We start from the raw sequence: 25,523 nt of genomic DNA on the forward strand, positions 1-25,523 counted from the left end.
TCTATGGCCCTCTGAGTCTCGCGGACGAATAGCGCGAGCTGGGTTTCACACGATCGTCTTTTTCGAAACCCATGCTGATTCCTCCAGAGTAGATTTCTAGTCTCCAGAAAAGTCATTATACTCGAACATAATACGTGTTCCAAAATTCTACAACTGATCGACATTAGAGATATAGGTCTATACTTCTGCACATCTATTCGACGTCCCTTCTTGAAAACGGGGATGACCTGTGCCCTTTTCCAATCCTTTGGAACGCTACGTTGTTCTAGGAGACTACGGTACACGGCTGCAAGAATAGGGGCAAGTTCCTTCACGTGCTCTGTGTAAAAACGAACTGGTATCCCATCGGGTCCAGCGGCCTTTCCTCTTTTGAGCGATTTTAATTGTTTCTCTATCCCACTGTCGTCTATTTCGATATCTACCCTTTTGTCATCTGTGCGACAATCTAGAGAAGGAACTACAGTGCAGTCTACCTCTGTGAAACAGCTTTGGAAAAAGACATTTAGTATTTCGGCTTTTAGTCTGTCATCCTCTGTTTCAGTACCATTTTGGTCACAGAGTGTCTGGACATTTTGTTTTGATCTACCTACCGCTTTGATATAAGACCAAAATTTCTTAGGATTTTCTGCCACGTCAGTACATAGAACTTTACTTTCGAATTCATTGAATGCCTCTCGCATAGCCCTCCTCACACTACATTTTGCTTCACGTAATTTTTGTTTGTCTGCAAGGCTTTGGCTATATTTATGTTTGCTGTGATGTTCCCTTTGCTTCCGCAGCAGTTTTCTAACTCGGTTGTTGTACCACAGTGGCTCTTTTCCATCTCTTACGATCTTGCTTGGCACATACTCATCGAATGCATATTGTACGATGGTTTTGAACTGTGTCCACTGATCCTGAACACTATCTCTACTTGAGACACAACTTTTGTGTTGAGCCGTCAAGTACTCTGAAATCTGCTTTTGTCACTTTTGCTAAACAGAAAAATCTTCCTACCTTTTTTAATATTTCTATTTACAGCTGAAATTACCGAAGCTGTAACCGCTTTATGATCGCTGATTCCCTGTTCTGCGTTAACTGTTTCAAATAGTTCGATTCTGTTTGTCACCAGAAGGTGTAATACGTTATCGCCAGGAGTCGGTTCTCTGTTCAACTGCTCAAGGTAGTTTTCAGATAAAGCACTTAAAAAAGTTTCACTGGATTCTTTGTCCTGCCACCCTTTATAAATGTTTGAGTCTCCCAGTCTATATCCGGCAAATTAAAATCTCCACCCAGAACTGTAACATGGTGGGGAAATCTACTCGAAATATTTTCCAAATTTTCCTTCAGGTGCTCTGCCACAACAGCTGCTGAGCCAGGGGGCCTATAGAAACATCCAATTACCATGTTTGAGCCTGCTTTAACCGTGACCTTCACCCAAATTATTTCACATTCCGGATCTCCGTCAATTTCCTTCGATACTATTGCACTTTTTATCGCTATGAACACGCCTTCCCCTTCACTGTCCAACCTGTCTCTGCAGTATACATTCCAATCTGTTACTTTAACTCCATTTATAGCAACTCTTTTCCTATCTTTGCTGCCAGAGCATATTCTACTGTTTTCGTTGTCTTCAAAAAATTGCTGGATCTTTTCATTTGTTTCTTCATTTATACTTACCTTGCTTCTTTCCTAAAACCAGTAGAATGTCTTCCTCTTTCACTAATTTTCGGGTTAGTGTAACCAAACAATCATAAATGTTGAACTCTGGAACTTTTTTTTTTCTCTTGACCATGGGCCAGGGAGCAAATTTAAAATTTAACTTTTTCCTCTTTCGGTGTCACTGAACACTTACTTTTTAATTTCTTGACTAAGCTTAAATATCCAGTGTCGGATGAATCTGGAAGTACGAGTACTGTTGGTATCTACATTAGTAAAGTATGATTCTAAGTCTTTTCTAATTTTGTCTGAAATCCATTGTATGTTGCTTTCAATGGCAGTTTTTCTTTTTCCACTACTCAATTTTGTTATTTTCGAAATAGGAGATACCGCTAAACTAGAACAAGCAAAATTCAATTTGCTAATAGCTTCCTTATTAGGAATATAAATGTCATTAACAAGGTTACATGATTCTGGTTATGGAGTCATGATAAATATTTCTGAGTAACAGTTTGGGCACAGAGAATATTTCCAAGTTTCACAGTAAGTTTCACTTGGAAAGCTGTTTTACTTGCACATAACAAGGACAAATTTTCAAGTTTTATGTCCCTCAAATCCAAATTATATTTCCCTCAAACTTTTAATAAATGGATTTTTATGAACTTTCAGCAGATCAGAGCATTTTTTTTTTTTTCAAAAATGTGATTGTACTTGAGAATATTTTTTTTCTCATCATACTCTGAAACTTATGATACAGAAGAACTTACACATAAGTTAAACAAATTTCGTCCATCTTCATCAAAGTTATTAACGTAAGTTTTTGAAACTGAACCGTAAATTTCTCTGTGACACATTTCACTCACTATCTGTTCAATAGAGCATGGTCTTTCAGATTTATTTATTATTAAATTTTAAAATTATTTTAGTTAGTTAAAAATTGCTCTCACAACAGAAGCAGATAAAATATTCTACACTCCCAATGAAGTATATAACCCATTATAACTGAGGTTTTGAACAGACTGACTACAACAATGCCACATCCAGCAAATGCAGTGGAGGTACACAGTTCGTCTACAGATATGTCACTGAATACTGGGCTTCTTTGCAGACTTTTTTCTCTATCCACTGAGCTCCTATACACACCTGTCGTGAGGACTAAACTCATGTACAGAACTGTAGCCTTCTCAAGAATAGAGAAATTTTACGTGTTTATTATTTTACTTTTATCAGTTGGAACTTATATTAATGTGCTACTTAACTGAGAATAAACCTAGATGTAAATAGCAATTTTTTAAAACATAGTACTACAGCAAAAGCTCCTACTGTTTAATATTCTGTTTTTAAAATAAATAATACTAACTAAATATAGGGTGATGTGTTAACTAAATATTTGTTACAACTAAATTTTATTAGACTGAAACAATAAGCCATTCAACTAGGCAAAAGTTTTAGATCAGTTGTAGTGTAATGTGAATTATTTCCTCATTTTAAAAAATTCATATCGTTGTTTAAAGTCAAATATGAATGTTGTAATTTTTACAGTACTTTGTTATCATAGACGTGTACAAAATGTATTTTTTTATTGAGTTCACAAGATATAACTAACCCCAAACTTCACAAAAAAATAAAGATTTTCAAATTTCAAAAAATTAATAAAGATTTATAACAAAATTTGTCACAGTTCTTTCTCTATATAAAGCTAATAGTTTATGATAAATAAATACAGAAAAAATACACTCTGATAAATCACTCCTTTGTTGTTATTTTTGGGTTTAAAAAGTGGATTTTCTAAACTTTCAATACGAAACTTTGCAAGTCATTTTGACTGGTTATTTTTGAATTTTGGGTAATAAAGTACGTTGTAGAGGAGACTTTTCTAAAAACAAACAAGTCAATTGCAATGTTGTAACATAACTCTGTGCAGAGGTATTCAAGTTAACGCCAATGTTTCCTAATTTAAAAACTGCCATGTGCTGACAGATAACAGTGGCCGCCATTCAGTGATGGTGTGATGTAAAATTTTTTACTAAACTGTTTTGAACTTCTAATTTATAGGGTAATCATATATTTTAAAAACCAAAAATATTTAAAAATGATCAAGCAACCCTCATTGGATCACTTCACATGGATTGACCCTGAAACAATATCCAATCACTGTCAACAGTTCATTGTTGCTTTCATTAGAGGCCAAATACACTTGTTTTTATTTTGTTTTTTCTTATAGGAATTAAGGTGTGAAGTTTTTGAGTCCCTGCAATTGTGCAACATTTCTAAATCTCTCTGTAAGTTTTAATTCTTCATTTTCATTATCTTTCATAATAGCATACTTGAAACTGGCCTTTTTTACATTATTGTTGGCCAACACATAAAGTTGTTTGGGTGACATGATTTGATCAGTGTATGGGCCCTACAGACTTGCTCAGGAGCCCTGTGCTTGACTGTTGCACCAATGCCTTCACTAGCTCCTTTACTATGAGAGGTGGCTTAAAAATGCCACTAGTCTTCAAAATGATAGCACAGGTTGATGAAGCTGTTTCTGTTGTTATCCTGAGCTGCTGCTTTGCCAGAGGAGTAATGTATTTTACTTGGTTCTTTATTAAATTTTTTGGTCAGAAAGGATTGGAACAGATGTACAGAAACAGTGTCACATGTGAGACATTCTGATATGATGAGAAGATTTGTGTGCTTAAGTTTGTCACCATACTTGTAATAATCTACAAAGAACAAATTGTTGCTTGTGTTTTGGTTCAGTGGTACCTCTGAACTTCACCCTGTACAAAAAAGGTGTAATTCTTTGCAAGATCACCAAGAACTCACCTTCTTTAAAATCATTTTTCAGTCTCTCTCTCTCTCTATTTTTTTGAAGGTTGATTGTTGTCTGGCCACAAAGCAATGCCGTGCAAATGGTTTAAAAAAAAAAAAAAACTGTTAAGTTGTCAGAGGATTTTGTGATAGTTTCTAGAGATATGTGATCAAGTTATCTGGTCAATATCATTGGTATCCAAAAATTCTTGTAAATAGTTTTTTGCTGTTTCTGGTTCTGGACAAAACTGACTCTCACCTATGGCAATGCAGTCTTTATAGTATTCTGTTGGAGTATCAACATTCAATGTCAACTGAGGAATGTTACGTCCATTCAGCATTAGTTTGAAGTTTTGGTGAGTAGTATATCCACAAACACTGTGGTTACTACTGCTTTCAGCTAAAGTACAGTTTTTAGGACCCAGCTCAGTGTGGAGCCCTGGGCAGCTGTCTTTGAAGTATGCATAAATTTCTTTCAGGTTACTTAAAACTAATCATTTTTGCACTTGAATTTTCTCTCTGTCACTTGTTATATGCACAAAATCTTCTTTTAACAGGCATTGACCTGATTTGTTAATGGTGTTCAGTCTAAAGACAGGTTTGATGCAACTCTCCCTGCTATTCTATCCTCCTGTGCTAGTGTCTTCATCTCTGAATAGCTTCTGCACCCTACACACTTCTGAATCTGCTTACTGCATTCATGTCTTGGTCTCCCTCTGTGATTTTTACACCCCCCCCCCCCTCCCACCACCACCCACACTTCCCTCCAGTATTAAATTGGTGCTCCCTCGATGTCTCAGAATGTATCCAGTCAACCAATCCCTTCTTTTAGTGAAGCTGTGCCACAGATTTCTTGTCTCCCCAGTTCTGTTCAGTACCTCCTCATTAGTTAAGTGATCTGCCCATCTAATCATCAGCATTCTTCTGTAGGACCATGTATCAAAAGCATCTTTCTCTCACTGTATAAACCATTTATTGCCCAAGACTCACTTCCATACATGGCTACACTCCATACAAATACTTCCAGAAAAGGCTTACTAACACTTAAACCTATATTCGCTTCTTATCTCATCAGAACTTTTTTTTTTTTTTACCAAATCAGCAGTTTTCTCATTTAGAGTTTTCGCTTCTTATCTCATCAGAACATTTTTTTACAAAATCAGCAGTTTTCTCATTTAGAGTTTTGCCAGGTTTTGGATTAGCAAAAGACAAAATACCCTTAGCCTCACCAAATATTTTACTAGCTGTATAGTTTTTATGTTAAATTCCTCTTGAAGCTTCTTAACACCCCAGATTTTATGTAAAATGGTGAGAATTTCCATCTGTTCACTTTGAGATGTGCAGGTACTATGTTTCTCTTTCAGCTGAAGTCTAAGTCTTCTGCATCAGAAGGGAGCAACTGTACTTTTCTTTGGATTACTAAAGTTACTTTTATTAGTTTTTGCCTAGGACTCACATAGTAATTTTTTTCTTAACAGATGATTCACTAACAGACTGTGAAGAAGCTTTCAAAGTTTCTAGGGTTGCACTTGAAGCAGTGTCTTGTTGATCACAACTGTACATGTCAGCACCTGTCAACTCTTTTGTTCAACCTTAAAACAATTTAAATTGTCATAGCTTTATGTGCTAGATGTAACAGGAACTTCACTTGTAATTTTTTTTCTGGCTCTTGTCATATAATTTCTGACATAATGTTAGAAAAGATTTGCTTTCTGTCATCTATTGGGAAACAGCATATGACTTTTACAATACTTAAAGTTATTGTGACCCTTTTCTTTAAAATAACTGCAGAACAAAACTGCAATTTTGGCCTTCCCATATTTAGTAATGCTTAACATTATTTTTCCAGTTTTTCACAACCTGGAATAAAGTTAAGGTATGTTAATAGTTTTCAAATATTAACTGGTTGTAGGCGTACATACTTATGTGCTTTTGTGAGACTTGTACAAAAGTACCTTTAAGATAGCTTTGAGACACACACACCCACACCCACACCCACACCCACACACACACACACGAGAGAGAGAGAGAGAGAGAGAGAGAGAGAGAGAGAGAGAGAGAGAGAGAGAGAGAGACAGAAAGAGAGAGAGATAGGCAAATTTATTAATTTTGAGTTATTAATGTAGCTATTGTTTATTCACAAGGAGAATAGCAAAGTCTGAGAGGGGTGTGGGGAGTGGAGTAAGCAAGCTCTGCCCACTGACTCACAGCACATAAGCTGCGGAGGTGCGATGGGCAGTATGGGACAACAAGCCGCATTAATGTCAAGCAGTGCTGCGAACACACTTGCATCCACATACAGTTTGTGTTACATGTGGCATTAACAGTGTCACCTATTAGCCGCCATCACAACAGCTGTCAACTGCTACACATTGCATGTCTATGAAAGAAAAATTGAGGGGTAATAAAAGTTTACAGGACTCGTGAAATTGAAATTGGTAGTTTCCTGTTGAATGATGATACTTGTGCCTGCTAATTCCTTATCAATTCTCGCAGACAATTTGGAATTAAAAATAACCAGTAGTAAAACTTACATTGTGACAATAAAAAGAGAATGAGTGAAATTTTGAATATTTATTCACGTATGTAATGCTGAAATGTATATACACATAAATCACTTTTACTCAGTCTCATTACATTCCTCGTCTGCGCTTGATGCATTATTGTTGCTACTGTCCTAATCAGCAGTACCTGTATTGAAAATAAGTTTGACTTTTGCAAGTTTGGTGACACTTTCCCCCATTCCTCCAGTAATCTTCTTCCAGCTGCTGGATCTTCCAGCAGTACCCTTCCCAGTCATAGCTCATACTGAGAGAAGGGATTCACATGCAGTCTTAAACAGACTGTCTTTGGACATGTCTTCTGAAGTGTTGTGCTCCCTAAACAACTGTTTTACTTTTGTCCATGTCAGTTCAGCCACACTCAAACCACAATTATAGGGTGGCAAGTGGATAACTGTATGGCCTTTATCTTTTGTCATTTTGTTGATCACATTTTTTTAACAGGACTATTTTCTGGAATTAAAGCAAACAGAGCTTGCTTCCTCATGCTCTACTTACAGACATGCCCCTTTCGCAACCATTCCAGTGTCCTAACTTTGGTAACATGTTGTGTGGGTGTTTTGTTCAGCTGTCTGTTGTGGCATGGAGTGTTGCCCATCATAGTGACTACTTTGGATGATGATTTGGGAGAGTGATATTTGCAAACCACCTTTCAAAGTGTCCAGAGCTTGTTTGACAATGGTAATCACTTTTTGTGGATTTAGCCCAGAATTTTAGTTGGGCTCCCATGACAAAACCCATCCTCAATGCAACATTTCCAGTAAATAAGACTTTTAGAGGATGCTCCCCCTCCCGTAACAACAACATCATCATCCTTCTGCCAACATTTACCTACGGTCATATTACTGTCTATCCAAGTTTCATCCAGATAGAATATTTCTGTGACTGCTTTCCAGATGCATTTCGTTTCTACAATGAAATGCAACTGCCAATCAATAACCCATGCTCAAGCAGTAAAGATGTCCTATTCTGCACTTTTTCAACATGAATCCTACAGACAACATAATGTTTCACAGAGACTTAACACTCCAAGTCCAGTCAATCTTTGTTTGTCTCAAGACACCCCTATCAAAGTTATCCAACTGGATTTTCCCAGTAGATCTTGGCCTCAGTGGAAAAAAGAAAGAAAGATCAGAAAGTAGATTCAATTTTATGCTGAATGTGTAGTTACAAGTAACAGAGATAGGTCCCAAGGGGAATGATCAACTTTTTGAAACTACTTATACACTACTGCAGGCTGTGATCCAAGTTACCACATGATGCAGCCACAAGTAATTGAACAGAAATAATGATGACAGTCATTTCTATTAGAAAAGACTAAACAATCAGCTAAATACAGCTATGAATATGCATATTGGAAAATAGAAAACTGCTTCAGCTTCATGAAAATCCTTTTGTTAATTGACTCATAATAAATGTTCATTAAAAAAAGGGATTTACATACAGCTACAGCAATTTTGTATTTTCCAAGATGCATTTCTATTATGATCCTGACATGTGACAGGTCTCTTGCCTTGCATAGCAGCCTAGTATCTTAACCACTTGGCTACATGAGGGTGCCTGAAAAATCTGTCGCGTTACTGTGCATTGTGCCACCTTCTAGGTGCCAAGAAATTCACTTATGCCCAAAACAAAATGACTACTTTATAGTAATTCAGACAAAGTGGAAGGCAGTTTCAAAGCATTGTCAAGCAGAAAAAATTGAACTGAAATTTACATTTTTTTCCCTGGAGTTTCTGGTGATATCCAAGGATTCTCTTTGCAAAATCTATGAATTCTTTTCACAGCTCTGAAACTTACCCCTCTGTATGTCATGGTAAGTCTTGTTGGCTGAGGGAGAGGATTGAGTAACTTTTTATTCTTGCTCTCTTGCGACATTGTTAATTATTTTTCTTGATCCACTCCATAACGCCCTACCCTTTGCTCTTCTCTAAGGAGTGGAAGGAGTATCTGGCATTCCATGTGAGGGGCCAGGAGCCACTTTGCTGTCACTCACCATGAGATGTATTACGTTACCATTGAACTAAGCACAACAAACAGCATAACAGTCCCTTCCCACTGGCTACATACATATTGTTCTGTATTAGACTGCTGAGACTGGCTGTTGCTGGTTGCAAAACGTTAGCTGACCGACGTCAACTGACCCCTACCAACTTCTTTCAATGCGGAACTAGAGAGGCCTCACTCCTCTCTTTGTGAACAAACTGTAGTGCTATGCTTTAAAACACATTAAAATTATATGAAAGTACAATTTTGTAGACCAATTAATAAATCCAATTGACCCTGTAAAAATAAAAACAATAACAAATCATGATCTGAAAGATATTTAACAGAATCACGATAAATGTAAAATTACTTTTGGTAATGATCTCATGCTCGTCCCAAGTTGAAACTTTCAGAATATGTAGAGGAAAATAGTGTCTTTGACACATATTTTTTTGAGAATTTTAAAAATACTGTTTTTGAGTATTCAGTAACTCATTAATCATGTTTATTTTAAAAAATGCTTACATGTATTTAACTAATTATGTTTTATATCGGATGAAAGGCCGTTAAAAGAGCTTCCAAATGATCTAAATTTCATTGTTGATAGCTTAAATAGAGCACAAGTTGTGAACAAATCAATCCATGTGTCAAAAGTTCGTTTTTTTTTCTTTTTAGTTTTTCATTTTTTTATTTTTAAAGCACCTATTACTCAGTAACTTTTCATCAGAAAAATGTGAATAAAATTGTTTTGTGTTACTGTTTATTAATGCTTTGTGGGGGGTTTAGATATAGATGGGAGTCAAATACACAATCCACATACAGGGTGAAAAGTATTTAAAACGACAAACTCTGGGCGGTTGTACGGGACATTAAAACAAATATTTTTCCCTTATGTAATTTTTTCGTATGAGGACTATTTAAAACGGTGGAGGCCGTATTACGCTCTTCAGTTGTTAGAGGCCGTATTACGATCTTCAGTTGTTAGAGGGCGTATTAAGTTCTTTAGTTGTAAGCAACTGCTGTACACCAATGTAGTAGTGCACTGTCTCTGTTTACTAATGGAGCGATACACCTGGAGCGAGTACACTAATATGGTTGGTGCATACTACATAGCGCACCACAACGGACGAGGTACACAGCGGGCTTATCAACAACAATATCCTAATCGCTGTATCCCGCATCATACGACCTTTGTTACTGTATGCCGACGTCTGCATGAGATGCCAGCCAGAGTGGCCGGGCGGTTCTAGGCACTACAGTCTGGAGCCGAGTGACCGCTACGGTCGCAGGTTCGAATCCTGCCTCGGGCATGGATGTGTGTGATGTCCTTAGGTTAGTTAGGTTTAATTAGTTCTAAGTTCTAGGTGCCTGATGACCTCAGAAGTTACATCCCATAGTGCTCAGAGCCATTTGAACCATTTCTGAATGAGACTGGGTCACTTAGCAGATTACCTGGGCAGGGACGCTGTCACACAGTAAGAACGCTACAATTTGAGGAAACTCTCTTGCAGCATGTGGAGCAGGATCCTCCAATCAGCACTCGTGCAATTGCACGTAACATGGGGATGAATCAGACGAATGTAATAAGAGTCCTTTGAGAGCAATTGTTACGTCCATTTCGCTTACAGCATGTCCACAACCTGGAACCACTTGATTATTCACCCAGAGCACAGTATTTGCAGTGGTACCTGGAACAGTGTGAAATGCATCCTACATATCCATCCTTTGTGTTGTTTACCGATGAAGCAACGTTTGGGCGTGATGGGGTCTTCAACATGCACAATTCTTGTGTTTGGAATGCAGATAACCTACATGCCACAGTTACTAGTGCTCATCAAGTGCGGTTCTTCAGTAATGTGTGGGTCGGTGTTGTTGGGGACTTTAATTGGGCCGTATCTGCTACCGAGGCCATTAAATGGCAGGCACTATTACAATTTTCTCTCCAGAGCATTGCCAGAATTGCTGGAAGACGTCCCGCTCCCTACAAGACAACGCATGTGTTTCCAACATGATGGGGTGCTGGCACATTTCAGTTGTCGTGTGCGTCAATTCCTGGACCAACAGTTCCCAGAAACATGGATTGACAGAGTTGGTCCTGTACCATGGCCTGTTTGATCCTCAGATGTGTCCCCTCTGGACTTTTTTGTGTGAGGAGAGATGCGCAACTTGTTTACGCAACTCTTGTCGCATCAGAAAAGGGTCTGGTTGCCCGGATAGTAGCAGCAGCAAGAACTCATGGGATTTTTGCCCATATCAGACAGAACACAATCCGACGGTGTAACTTTTGTTTACATGTCAATGGAGGAATTTTTGAAACTCTACTGTAATTGAAATTGGGTTGTGTTAATTTGTTGTCTCTTGGTGATAAAAAATGGAAAAGTGTTTGTTGGTTTAATTAATTTGCCACCAGAGAAATCTTCCACCACCGGTTTAAACACTCCTCATAGGAAAAAATGACATTAGAGAAAAATATTTGTTTTGATGTCCACTACAACTTCCCAGAGTTTGTCGGTTTAAATACTTTTCACCCTGTATAATGTAATGACAATTTTATGGACACAACTATGCACAGAACATCCAGACATGACCAAAGCAAAGCACATACAAAACAGTCAGGGAGAATCTGCACTGTCACTCTCGTGGCCAGCAATGTTGTTCCCACAAATGCAAGCATTCTTAATTTCAAACAAACCTAACAGTTTTGATCATACGATGTAGGCTTTCATGGCCGGCTTTGTCTTCACTTAAAACTTCCGGGCTGATAGGCCGTGGTCGATGTATAAAACTCTCCCCTGACATTTCATCTCCAACTGTGGGAGACATCCTCCGAAGTAAAGCAGTACACTGCAGTTCGCCACTGACCATGGCCTATCAGCCTGGGAGTTTTAACTGAAGAAATCTAACAGGATCAGGTTGTAGCACTTGTTGATCTGACATGGAATAGTCCATGGTTGGAGTACAATACTAGTGTCATCTGCAAACAGAACTAATTCTGCTTGTTGTGTATTAGACATAAGATTGTTTACATACATGAATAACAATAGTGGACATACAACTGAACCTTGAGGACCCCCATAAATGATTCCTTCCCAATCGAAATTATGTCCCCACACTATATTGGGCAAGTTACTAAGAACAAGTTTCTGTATTCTATTGGTTAAATATGAAAATATCCATTGGTTGGCTACATTGTAAATCCTATGAAACTTCAATTTATATAGGAGAATACTGTGAGTCAGACATTCAAATGCCTTAGGTAGATCGCAGAAAATACCAACTGGCACTGGTTTATTGTTTAACACCTGTAAAATCTGGTGATGGAACATGTAAATGACATCCTCAGTAAATCAATTCTTCTGAAATTCAAACTGTGATTTTCTGAGGGTACTATTGTTGCTCAGGTGAGATACTATTCTAGAGTGCATTACCTCCTCATGCCTGCGATGAAACTGGTCAGTGATTATTGACATCTCTCATATAATCTTTCTTAAATTGGGGTTTGACAATGACATTTTTCAGTCTGGAAAAATACTTGATGATTCATTACATATTTCAGATAAGACTGGGCTTATTACATGGGAAAAGTCTTTAGTGCTTTATTAGAAACATCATCAAAACCAGATGAGCTTTTATTTTTGAGATAATATATCATTTCAGAAGGAGTAGTTTCTGATACATTCATATGCTTCAATTCCAAGAGAGTTACTTTCTCAACACATTGCTGTGATTTTTCTCTCGAAATGTTTGTCTGGATACTTTCTATTATATTTAAGAAATGATTATTAAATATATTTGTTGCTACCTTTGACACATTATTTCAAGACCTTCCATTCAGTTCAATACTGATGGTGTCCTGTTCCGTTGCTGGTTGTCTTGTCTCTCATTTCACTACATTTTATATAATATTAAGTCTGTTGTTAGAATTACTGATTTTGGACCAATTTTAGTAATTCTGAGTTGTTTTTAAAAATTGCAGCTACTTTAGGATCTCTACCTGTTCTTGCAAACAGCTACATTTCCCTTTTTCTTTCACAAGATATTTTGTTCCCTCTAGTGATCCATAGTTTTTTACATGGCTATTTAATGTCCTTTCTGATTAGTGTATCAGAAGCTATTTTGAAATAATGATATGCATTTATCATGGAATAGATTAAATTTTATCTTAGCATTTGGTCCATTATTAATTTCATTCCAGTTTATCTCTTGCAAACTATTTGTTGTGAAGTCATTAATTATTGTAACTGATTTCCACTGGGGAGTATTGATACTGTAAGGCACTATGTTATTTATCATAATGAACTGTGCATCATGATCAGAGAGAGCTTTTGTTACTGGGTAAACAGTTACTTTCTTACTTCGAGCTTCACTATAAGAAAAGATTATCACTTAGGGTCCTACTGTCTGTATCCACCCATATTGAAAAGTTAATCACTGAGATAAAATTGTAGGATCCAGATAAGGTTTCCAGATCATTTTCATATCAGAATTATTTAGAAATCTACACTGAAGTCACTACATACTGTCTGCTGCTCTCTGATAGATGGCATAATAAGGACTCCAGATTCCTCATAAACATTTTAAAATTTTCCACTAGGGATTTGTGTACAGTTACAATTAAAAGTGAATGATTTTCCACTATTAATTCACAAACACATGCTTCTATTTGTTGATCACAACAAATTCTGCTGGTCTCATTGTTTTTAAACTTGTGTTCTGTCCTAATGTTTCTTACAACTCCTCCTTTTCCCATAATAGTTCTGCTTGAGTAAGCCATTAGAGGTGTAATCTTTTATATACCTTGTCTCACTTTGTGGTTATGTGTTGCTCAGATAGACACAGGATGTCTATCTTTTCAGAACTCTCCAAATCTTCCAAACAGGCAAGAAGATCTACTTCCTTATTACTCTGCCCTCTAACATTTTCATCAAATAAGCTAACCTTACTTTTTTGTACATTCTTAAGCATTTTGTGATGCTCTTCCATTGTTTTGACTTCTTTCAGAACAAAGCGCACGATTCCTGATTCTAACTGAAAAGATGTATTTCTCAAACACCAGTAACCATTGGAATCTCCCTTTGTGTGATGGTGACCCATGTATATTATCTGGGAGGAGCTCAGCCAACCTATCTTTCCCTTCTTATTCAGGTGTACACTATGTCTAGCATAGGTATCCACATCTCCCAGTTGAGCAACAGGGTCTGTGCTCAAAAGAGGTTTCATTTCAATCAGCAGCAGCCTGCTCATATCAGTGTTCACACAGTCCACTCCAGTGTTAACCCAGAGCTGTCTGACTTCCATAAAACTCACATTTGTGTGTAGTTGCTATTCCTGTTTCACCTAGATCACCCCTAGTGCTGTAACTACTGTTCTTAGTCAAGCTGATACCCGCTCTTTCTGCTATATAACCTGATATTCTTTGCCAAAATCTTTGCATAAATTCCCTATTTACCCTACACCTGGCTAAGGCTAGGATTTGGCTTCACAGTAGTTGTGACATCATACCTTATTCCTAATTTGTCCTGTACTGTCTGGCCCAAACCCTCCCACAGCTACATCCTTTCTTCCTACTCTCTTTTGGTACTGACCTACACACAAATCTGCTGCACTCTACTGTGATCTGCTGCTGAAGGAGATTGTTTCCCTCCTACTTCAGATAACAAGTCAAATTTATGTGATACTGTAAACTCAAATCTAGATGAAGTTGAAGAGCTGTTCCCCTTTTACCCATTGTTTGTTGCCTTTACCCCATTCCAACAATCTTTCCTCTGTTCAACCTACCTTATTCAATTTTTATGTGTTCTAATTCAACCTGAAGGGCACAAATCTTTGCTTTCTGTTCAGCAATTCTCTTTTCTTGTTTGCAGAACCTACAGTTCCATGGGAGAGTCTGAGTTCCCCATTCAGTTACCCACTACTGTCAGCCAAGTGAAATTCCAACCCACTCTCTACGCATAGTTACAACTTCCTCTTTGACTGTTCTATGATGATGTCTACACTTATCATGCATTGCAATGCAAATAATATGCTTAAAATAGAATTAAATCACTTAACACACTATACACTACACAAACTTTTGTTATTTATGAGCTGAAAAAATTAGGTCTACAGGCTAGTGCTTCACCAATGTATTGTATAATGTGAAAACAAAACAACACAACCAGAAATCTGGACCAAAACAGGTCACCGTTATTTGATGATGCTGTGTGCACCTGGCACACACAGCAACATTGTGTTGGAGTTCCTATGATAGGAATCAAACTGTGGGTTACACTGAAAAGATTTGCAGAAAAATTAGCCCAAACAGGTTTCAAGGCTAATACAGTGTGGCTGATCAGAATCCATAATTGTCACAATAGCTGATTTTTCCACAGAATAATGTGTGGTTATAGTTTAAGTACAGATGTTACAAATATTGAACCATTTGGTAAAGAATTACAGTCTAGTTCAGAAGAAGGAAATTTGTCTTTGGTGCAGGTCTACAGTTCAGATGAAACTGGCTTGTTTTGGAACTCCATCCTCTACAATACACAAGTCATTAGGAAGCAGTTCAATACCTATCCATCACCAGTATTTTGTGTGCTAATTTGGTAGTTCATACTTTTTAAAATCATTCAGAATGGGAAAATCAGAAAAAACTAGGGCAATGAAAATGTTAACAGCATGTTACAGTTGTCTAACCAGCTAAAAAGAAAGCTTGTGTTGTCAATAATGACAATTTTATCTGGACAAGCAGCCAAAGTTAAAACTGTGACCCTTCAAAACACACGGAATAAACTTTCGTGCAGTAAAAGAAGCAGAGTTTTATCTTCAAGGAATATAAGGTCCAGAGTTCCAGATGTATTTGTAGCAGCGACAACCATGATGGATGTTCATGACTGGCCAGACAAAGATGAAGATTATGGCAATCAAATCCTGGGGGCGAAATAATGGACCAGGCACATGGCGTTCTCAGCAAAGTTGAGGAAGTCACAGATATCAGTGAATATAAAGGTAATCGACCAAAAGTGTTAAATTTAAAGAAAATTTGCATATAATTATCAACTTTATCCACATTCCAAGCTTCCTTCCTGATTTTCAGTGCTGTAATCTGCATATCTCTGAACTCCTGGCTTTACTTTATACTTGTACCATATTAAAACAAAATTAATCTCTTAGCAATGTTCATTTTCAGTTGAATAAGATTCAACCAGAGCTGAAGTAAGACTAAAACAAAGTAGTGAAAATACTGTGTTGCTACTTTGCTAAACCTTGTTAGTGGAGCAAAGTTTACCCAGTTTTCTCCAAAAATAACATCCACAGCTCTGCTTTTGATTATACAGAAATAAATAATGAGTTGATTATGATTTTGTGGGTATGACATTGACAAAGGCATCTACACATAAATAAAGGGAATTTATTTATGTGCACAGCTGACTTCCTTCCCCATCTTTCCCTAATCTGATGGGACTTATAACCTCACTGTTTGGTTCGCTCCTCCTTTATCAACCAACCAAATATGCTAGCAGAGTGTTGGTTGGCAGACAATATCCAAGATAGCTGAGGGCAGAGTAACTGCAACATTTACGTTAATAGATCTGTCAACAGTTGGGCAGAATCAAAACTGTTTATTAGCATAAGAGCTAAACTGTACTGAGTCTTTTTCCAAAACTCATGCAAAGTTGCCACTTTAGACACAAAGTAGTCCAGTTTACCATTACATATTTGTGCAATAGTGTACCCTGTACTGTGTGTTGAGGTACTCTAATGTAACCTTTGAAAATATATAGTTGGAAAGTTATGGCAGAATGAAAATACTTACAGAGTAAAGGAACTACTGACAGAAAAGTAGAAACGTTGAGTCATTGACAGGGGCACAAAAAAGAAATAAATCTTTCAAATAAATCATTTCTTGAGCTAGAGTACAAATACACTCACAAGGAATATGCACATACACACCATTGCCCCTACATAGTGCCAGCCAGATGCACAATGGAGTTCACAGGTGGACTAAGGTGGGGTGAGGGTTGTGTTGGGTAGGGTGGGTAGAGGGAGAGGAAGGCAAGAGGTAAGAAGGGTTAGGGATGGGTAGCTAGTAGTTTGTAAAGAGACAACAGGTTTGCTGGCTGGTAATGTGGGAAGAAGGAGAGGCATGTGCACAGGACAGACTTGTGATGCATGGGTCGCGAAGATACTGGGGAGAAGTGCACCGTGAAGGTGAAGTGAGCATGAATTGGGAGGTAATGATAGAACACATGGAGGGGAAACTGTTGGATGGTAGGTGTGAGTGTAGTAGGTAAATGGTGATTGAGGCCAGCAGGGTTACAGGAGTGAGGGATGTTTTGCAAGGATAACACCCACCTGCGTAGTTCAGAAAAGCTGCTGGTTGAGGGAAGTATCTGGATGGCCTGGGTTGTGAAGCAGCCATTGAAATCCAGCATTTTGTGCTCAGCTACATGCTGTGCCACAACATGGTTAACTTTGTTCATTGCCACACTTTGGCGGTGGCTGTTCATTCTGGTGGACAGGTGGTTGGTAGTCGTAAAAAAGCTGTGCAGTGATTGCAGCACAGATGGTATATGACATAGCTGCTTATACAGGTTTCCTTGCCTCTAATGGATAGGATAAGCCTGTGACAGATCTGGAGAATAAAGTGCTGGGTGGGTTAATTCGACAATTCTTGCTCTTAGGTCTATCACAGGGAGTGGGAGTGATATAGGAATGGACGGGAATGTTGCGAGGTATAATATTACTGCTCAAAAGAAGAAATTAATTTTTTAAGCTGGTAATATTAATCTTTTTATCAAACTAGCATGTGTTATGTCTCTTTTTGTATGACTGTGAAGGACAATATCTCAGTCGGCATTGACTACTCCCACAGCATATGTAATTTCGTACGCTTAAGGCAAGTTACTCTCATGGTGTAGAAGCAGCTGCCAACTCTGACAGTTGCCTGTAAAATTCTTGAAATGTAAGAGAAAGAAAACTCCTATAGAATCTTCTCGAATGGGAGCACTGCCATTTGCATTTGGTCATTCAATGATTGTCTGCGAGTGATATGAGTTCTTTTTAGCAGAGATGCTTTTGACTGTGTTATTGAAGCAGGTTGTACAGCAAACATCGGCCACCGAATGTTCGAAGTCCTATACAAGCTTGTAGTACATAACAGTTCATCACAGAACTCTTTGATAAAAATTAAATATGTGCAGTTACGTTTGAAATGTAACAGACTGTATTATGGTCATTGCTAAACTCGACATTAATATTACATATCGCTTGTGATTCTCAAAAAACACAAATTATACAATATGGTAGCTAACAATGACTGTTTCATTGCACACACTTCATACAAATCCTCTCATTATCCTGTCTCGTAACAAAAGCCCATCACATTCTGATTTTCTTACTTTTCTTCACTCGCCATGGAGCAACATTAAGTCAAGGAATAAATATTTCGCTCACACAGGCAAAACGCCCCACCTCACAACATATATTAGCTTTAAACCAATAATGATAGGAGGGTCATTGAACCAATCAGTTGATCGATTCCAGACTCCTACCTGCTAGTACGGGGCAAGGCATATTATATGGCCCCTCCATGGGACTGAAATTTTGTTTACAAATTTTCACGAACCCACTCTGTACTAGCTGTATGCAATTATCCTTATCCAGATTTGACTACGCTTATTAAACACCATTGACAACAGGCGATTGGTAGGACCATGGCCTTTTTAGGTTTTGGACCTCCCCATCTGGGCAAAGCCTCCACGGGAAACCGTGGAAAACCGGGAGTCAGGTCAGCCAACCTGGTTTCAAAATCCCATTACGCATTCTTGTTCAGTTTTTCCACAATTAGTTACTGCAGAGAAGCTAGGTGACATTGGTAGATCTCGCAGGGAAGCTGGGCGCTGCAGGGTGGCTGGTCTCAAATGATGACTCTCTCCCACAACTGCTACCAGGATGTGTAGTCAATGGATCAGGATGGGGTTGTCTCTCGTGGTGGACCAGGTGGTTATGGCCTCCCATCAGGATCAGGAATGGGATGTGGTGGACATGAAACACAATGACCAGTCTGAGCCTTCTGACCCCTTACTCTGAATTTCTTCTTGGTCCTGAAATTGTTAGTAGATTGGTATGCTAACATGTTTTTGCACTGGCATGATAGATTAGGATCAAGTTTTCCTTTATTTATTTTTCACCATTCTTTCACATTTATAAGACTTCTGTTAAATGTCACTGGCTTTATATCCCATTTTCAATGAATTAAACTGTGGATCAGTCTAAACACAATATGAATTCTCATAATGTTCCTAATTATGGTGCATTCATACATAATTTAATCAGTCATATATTCCCTTATTTACAATGTCATATTACTTTGCTTGCTTCACTGGAAGTCCATTTTGCTCAAATAATACAATCATTTAACCACTAATACATGATAATTTCTCATTAGCATCTGAGTCTAACAAACTCAACTCAGACACCATTAGTTTACCTTTTACATGGCACTGAAAATTTGGTTATGTAGCAAAGGTCCACCTAATTGTAGTAAAGCCAACCACAAGATGACATGCACACTCATACTCTTTGTTGTCCAGTATCCCCCAAAAAATTATTCTGCCTTAGCATACTTCTCAGACAAGTGTGTGGAGTTCAATGTCCAGAGCTACTTGGACTTATTTCCTGTAAAAATATTTGCTTCCAGCAAGTACTGACACTATTACTCAAAAACTACATTACTGTTTATACTTAATTGAGAATTAAAGTTCATTCTGGAAATAAACACAAAAGTTATTCATGTACATGTAAAAGTATACAATTAGCATCAGCTCTCCTTCTGTTTTTCTGCTGGAAACAAACATAAGTACACTTACTTATATACACACATAAAAAAAGTTTTGCATCACCTCGGTTCCAAGAGTTCCAGAACCTGTACAGAAAATTGGAATAGAGATCAACATAAACATCATTTCCATCCTTTTAATTGCTCATGAAAACCACACATTGCATGTTGTACCACCATACAGCGAGACCTTCAGAGGTGGTGGTCCAGATTGTTGTACACACCAGTACCTCTAATACCTACTAGCATGTCCTCTTGCATTGATGCATGCCTGTATTCATCATGGCATACTAATCCACAAGTTCATCAAGGCACTGTTGGTCCAGATTGTCCCACTCCTCAACAGCAATTCAGCATAGAGCCCTCAGAGTGTTAGGTGGGTCATGCCATCCATAAACAGCCCTTTTCAATGTATCCTAAGCATGTTTGATAGGATTCATGTCTGGAGAACATTCTGGCCACTCTAGTCAAGCAATGTCATTATCCTGAAGGAAGTCACTCACAAGACGTGCATGATGGGAATGCGAATTGTCATCCATGAAGATGAATGCCTCGTCAGTATGCTGCCAATATGGTTGCACTATTGGTCAGAGGATGGCATTCATGTATCTAACAGCTGTTAAGGCACCTTCCATGACCAACAGCGGAATACGTCAGCCCCACATAATGCCACCCCAAAATAGTGGGGAACCTCCACCTTACTGCACTTGCTGGACAGTGTGTCTAAGGCATTCAGCCTGACCGGGTTGCCAGCGTCTCCGATGATTGCCTGGTTGAAGGCATATGTGACTCTCATTAGTGAAGAGAACGTGATGCCAATCCTGAGCAGTCCATTCAGCATGCTGTTGGGCCCATCTGTAGTGTACTGCATGATGTCATAGTTGCAAAGATGGACCTCATTGTGGATGTCTGGAGTGAAGTTGCACATCATGCAGCCTATTGCTCACAGCTTGACTCATAAGATGATGTCCAGTGGCTGCACGAAAAGCATTTTAGGTGGCCTGAAAACAAACACAAACACACACACAAAATTCAAGCTTTTGCGACCAATGGTTGCTTCGTCAGGAAAGAGGGAAGGAGAGGGAAAGACGAAAGGATGTGGGTTTCACGGGAGAGGGTAAGGAGTCATTCAAATCCCGGGAGCGGAAAGACTTACCGTAGGGGGAAAAAAGGACAGGTATACAATCGTATACACACACACATATCCATCCGCACATATACAGACACAAGCAGACATTTGTAAAGGCAAAGAGTTTGATACTCTTTGCCTTTACAAATGTCTGCTTGTGTCTGTATATGTGCGGATGGATAAATATATATGTGTGTGTGTGTGTGTGTGTGTGTGTGTGTGTGTGTGTGTGTGATTGTATACCTGTCTTTTTTCCCCCTAAGGTAAGTCTTTCCGCTCCCGGGATTGGAATGACTCCTTACCCTCTCCCTTAAAACCCACATCCTTTCGTCTTTCCCTCTCCTTCCCTCTTTCCTGACGAAGCAACCATTGGTTGCGAAAGCTTGAATTTTGTGTGTGTGTTTGTGTTTGTTTGTGTGTCTATCAACATGCCAACGCTTTCTTTTGGTAAGTTACATCATCTTTGTTTTTAGATATATTTTTCCCACGTGGAATGTTTCCCTCTATCATATTCATATATATATTCATATATGTATCGGTGAAGAAACAATACCATGTAAGTAGCAAAATAAGAATTTTACACGAGAGACAAAAAACTGTCTAAAATATCTAATACATTTCACAACGGCTCTAAATTTGCATCATAGCACTACAAGGAAATATTGAATCAAATAACAATGTGTAACAAAAAAAAATACACTTCAGAAAGCTTAATTACGGCACATATGGGGAATTGTCTCGGTATTTATGCCATGATCTGCTACTTACCCGGTATTTGTTTGTCAGTCTCCCGGCACGACTTGACACATTTACATTGGTATTTGGTGTTGGGAAAGCTAGTAAGTACACGTTTTGGAGCATTAATCATTTTTATTGAAAGATTTCATAGAAAAATTTTAAATAAATATACTGTTTACATAGTTGTGATAATGTCTGCACATTTCTTCAAGAAAAATCATAAACGTCACTCAAAGCAGCTACAGAGAATTACACTGCACTGATACTCATCACACAGTTACCTCCACGATAATTTTCATTCATAAGGAAAGTTGTCTTAATAACTATGACAATCTTTGGGAAGAACAGATTTCAGTTGTTGTAAATGATCCTATTTGGATTTCTTGATTTTCTGTCTTTCCTTCTATAGTTTCGGGAAGCAAACATCTCTAAGAATTTTCCTCAGATGCCTTGGTAATTCTTCCCACACCTCGTTGAAAGAGCACTTGTAGTAAATAATACCATTTGGGCGGTTCTGTAGCGCCCTCAGATTGGTAACTGTAGGCTCATTTTTTATAGCTCTTCCAGGCCTAATCGAGTCATATAACCACAAGCTTTTCTCTGTGTAGTTGATGAAAAAGGAATAATCTAGGTAATTGAGTTTGTATGGCTGTGGCTTTTTTCTCGCTTCTTTAGATATCATAGCATATTGGCTAGGAAGTGTAACTTCAAGTCCTTTAAGCTTGCACTCAGTGGAACTGTGAAATGAGTCACATTCCATCTGAGTATGGCCTTTCTCCAAAAACTTTTGTGTAATCAATACTCCAGTATCAATTGCTAATCTTAAAAGAGCATTTCATAATATCACATTTTTGTTCTGATATGTGCAGCCATCAGAATACAGAATGAATTGAATGGGATTTTCCTTAATTGCTCTGGATAGGGTGTCCACGATGCATGAGGCAAAACATGATGCAACCAAATCACATTGTGTTTCATCGAACCAGTAACGTACTGCATGACGACTTTCTAAATTATACATTGTAAAGTTATGAACAGCTAACTTTGTTTTATAATAAACTGCACTTGCACTTAAAAATGGAGCTACTTCCATGGCCTGTAAGTCCATGGTGTGCACTGAGCAGAGCTCCTGCTGGACTTATTACGTGTCAGCATCTTTTTGCATCCTTGCCTGCTCTTTCCATTCTGTGTGTTGCTTCCACACGTCTTCACTCAAGTTACCAAGCCTGTAACTACAACACAAGTTGCACTGGTCTTTCTTGGGGGAAAATAAACTAATATTACCATAATCTAAAATCAAGTTAAAGGTAGCCCGACTTAATGGTGAAATCTTCTCCGCATGACATTTTTCCACAGAGTGTCCATACAGCTGTTGTTTGGATTGTGGAATAGGCTCAAGGTACAACTTCGAGGAGGATTTCCTGCAGTAATGCGATGGAAGTTTTGGAAGGGAGTCCAGGAATTCTTTCATTAAGGCTCTCTCATCTTTCTTCTTCGTCTGTTTAATTTGAGGCCGAGACGATTCTGTGTCAGGGCTCATCCCATGTGTGGAATTACCCAGCCAATATCGGACTGTCCATTCTTTAATCCCAAGAGTATGGAGAAACATCTTTTTGCATACTTTATGTTTCCCCAGCTCATTTTTCAAATGATAAATGAGTGTCTCTTTTCTCCTGGATTCGCCATTGTTCTTCCCTGGATGTTTGGTTGGAATTACGTCTACAAGGTTGATAACGTAAACCTTTCTCTGATCCCATGACATCGTTTCCGAAAATGTGTTAAATACTGCCTGCCTATCATCAGCAGAAAACTGATGACAGTTCCTTTGAACGGATTTCTGGCACATCTTCGAAGTACATGTTGGACCTAATTTTCGTGCCTCTCTTGGAATATCATGAGTGATTTTACCAATTCAACTTCTTTTGTATCCAATATACGCCTGTCCACGCATTCTCAGAATTTTAATGGCATTTTTCTTCCAATCTTCAGGATGTGGTTTAGACTTCCTTTTCCTGTCACTGCTTATGTCACCATAAAATTCTTGGCCTTCACTGTCAGTATCATTATTGCTCCTGTGATCTTCTGATAATTTATCCAGAGTGTTTGGCAAACAATGAGCACCATTGCATAGCAATGAGTGTGAAGATTTAACCAAACAGCCCTCGTCAAAGATTTACTGTCCTACACCCGTACTCTCTGCTGGAAATATCACTTTGCCACGAAGAAAAATGATCCTAATCCTACTCCTAATGATCCAACTCCCCAAGACACTATCCAAATTGAATCATGCCTGGAACAGTTCCGTCCTCCGTCACAGCGGGACCCACCTCCTCTTCCTCAAAATCACCCTCTCCTAACCTTCCAGGAATTTCTGACTTCCAGCCTTGCCTCTCAATCCTTCTTAAAAAACCTTAATCCTACTCCCAACATCACCACTGCTGAAGCCCAGGCTATCCGTGATCTGAAGGCTGACCAATCCATCGTCATTCTTCCGGCAGACAAGGGTTCCACGACTGTGGTACTTGATCGTCGGGAGTATGTGGCTGAGGGACTGCGTCAGCTTTCAGACAACACTACTTACAAAGTTTGCCAAGGTAATCCCATTCCTGATGTCCAGGCGGAGCTTCAAGGAATCCTCAGAACCTTAGGCCCCCTACAAAACCTTTCACCTGACTCCCATCAACCTCCTGACCCCACCAACACCCCGCACCCCTACCTTCTACCTTTTTCCCAAAATTCACAAACCCAATCATCCCGGCCATCCCATTGTAGCTGGTTACCAAGCCCCCACAGAACGCATCTCTGCCTACGTAGATCAACACCTTCAACCCATTACATGCATCTCCCATCCTTCATCAAAGACACCAACCGCTTTCTCGAACACCTGGAATCCCTACCCAGTCTGTTACCCCCAGAAACCATCCTTGTAACCATTGATGCCACTTCCTTATACACAAATATTCCGCATGTCCAGGGCCTCGCTGCGATGGAGCACTTCCTTTCACGCCGATCACCTGCCGCCCTACCTAAAACCTCTTTCCTCATTACCTTAGCCAGCTTCATCCTGACCCACAACTTCTTCACTTTTGAAGGCCAGACATACCAACAATTAAAGGGAACAGCCATGGGTACCAGGATGGCCCCCTCGTACACCAACCTATTCATGGGTCGCTTAGAGGAAGCCTTCTTGGTTACCCAGGCCTGCCAACCCAAAGTGTGGTACAGATTTATTGATGACATTTTCATGATCTGGACTCACAGTGAAGAAGAACTCCAGAATTTCCTCTCCAACCTCAACTCCTTTGGTTCCATCAGATTCACCTGGTCCTACTCTAAATCCCATGCCACTTTCCTTGACGTTGACCTCCACCTGTCCAATGGCCAGCTTCACACGTCCGTCCACATCAAACCCACCAACAAGCAACAGTACCTCAATTATGACAGCTGCCACCCATTCCACATCAAACGGTCCCTTCCCTACAGCCTAGGTCTTCGTGGCAAATGAATCTGCTCCAGTCCGGAATCCTTGAACCATTACACCAACAACCTGAAAACAGCTTTTGCATCCCGTAACTACCCTCCCGACCTGGTACAGAAGCAAATAACCAGAGCCACTTCCTCATCTCCTCAAACCCGGAACCTTCCACAGAAGAACCCCAAAAGAGCCCCACTTGTGACAGGATACTTTCCGGGACTGGATCAGATTCTGAATGTGGCTCTCCAGCAGGGATACAACTTCCTCAAATCCTGCCCTGAAATGAGATCCATCCTTCATGAAATCCTCCCCACTCCACCAAGAGTGTCTTTCCGCCGTCCACCTAACCTTTGTAACCTCTTAGTTCATCCC

General features: G+C 39.0%; 1 protein-coding gene across 1 annotated transcript in view; it reads left to right on the forward strand.

Annotated features, from left to right (window-relative positions):
• Positions 1 to 1,077: 1,077 nt before the first annotated feature.
• LOC126100255 (dynein axonemal intermediate chain 7-like) overlaps positions 1,078 to 25,523 on the forward strand; it is an 844,976-nt gene continuing 820,530 nt past the window's right edge. Inside the window, exon 1 of the mRNA XM_049910840.1 lies at positions 1,078 to 1,162. The gene's annotated coding sequence lies outside the window, so the exon portion shown is untranslated. The remainder of the gene's footprint in view (positions 1,163 to 25,523) is intronic.

The sequence above is a fragment of the Schistocerca cancellata genome, chromosome 9 (assembly GCF_023864275.1).
Source record: "Schistocerca cancellata isolate TAMUIC-IGC-003103 chromosome 9, iqSchCanc2.1, whole genome shotgun sequence".
Classification (NCBI taxonomy): domain Eukaryota; kingdom Metazoa; phylum Arthropoda; class Insecta; order Orthoptera; family Acrididae; genus Schistocerca; species Schistocerca cancellata.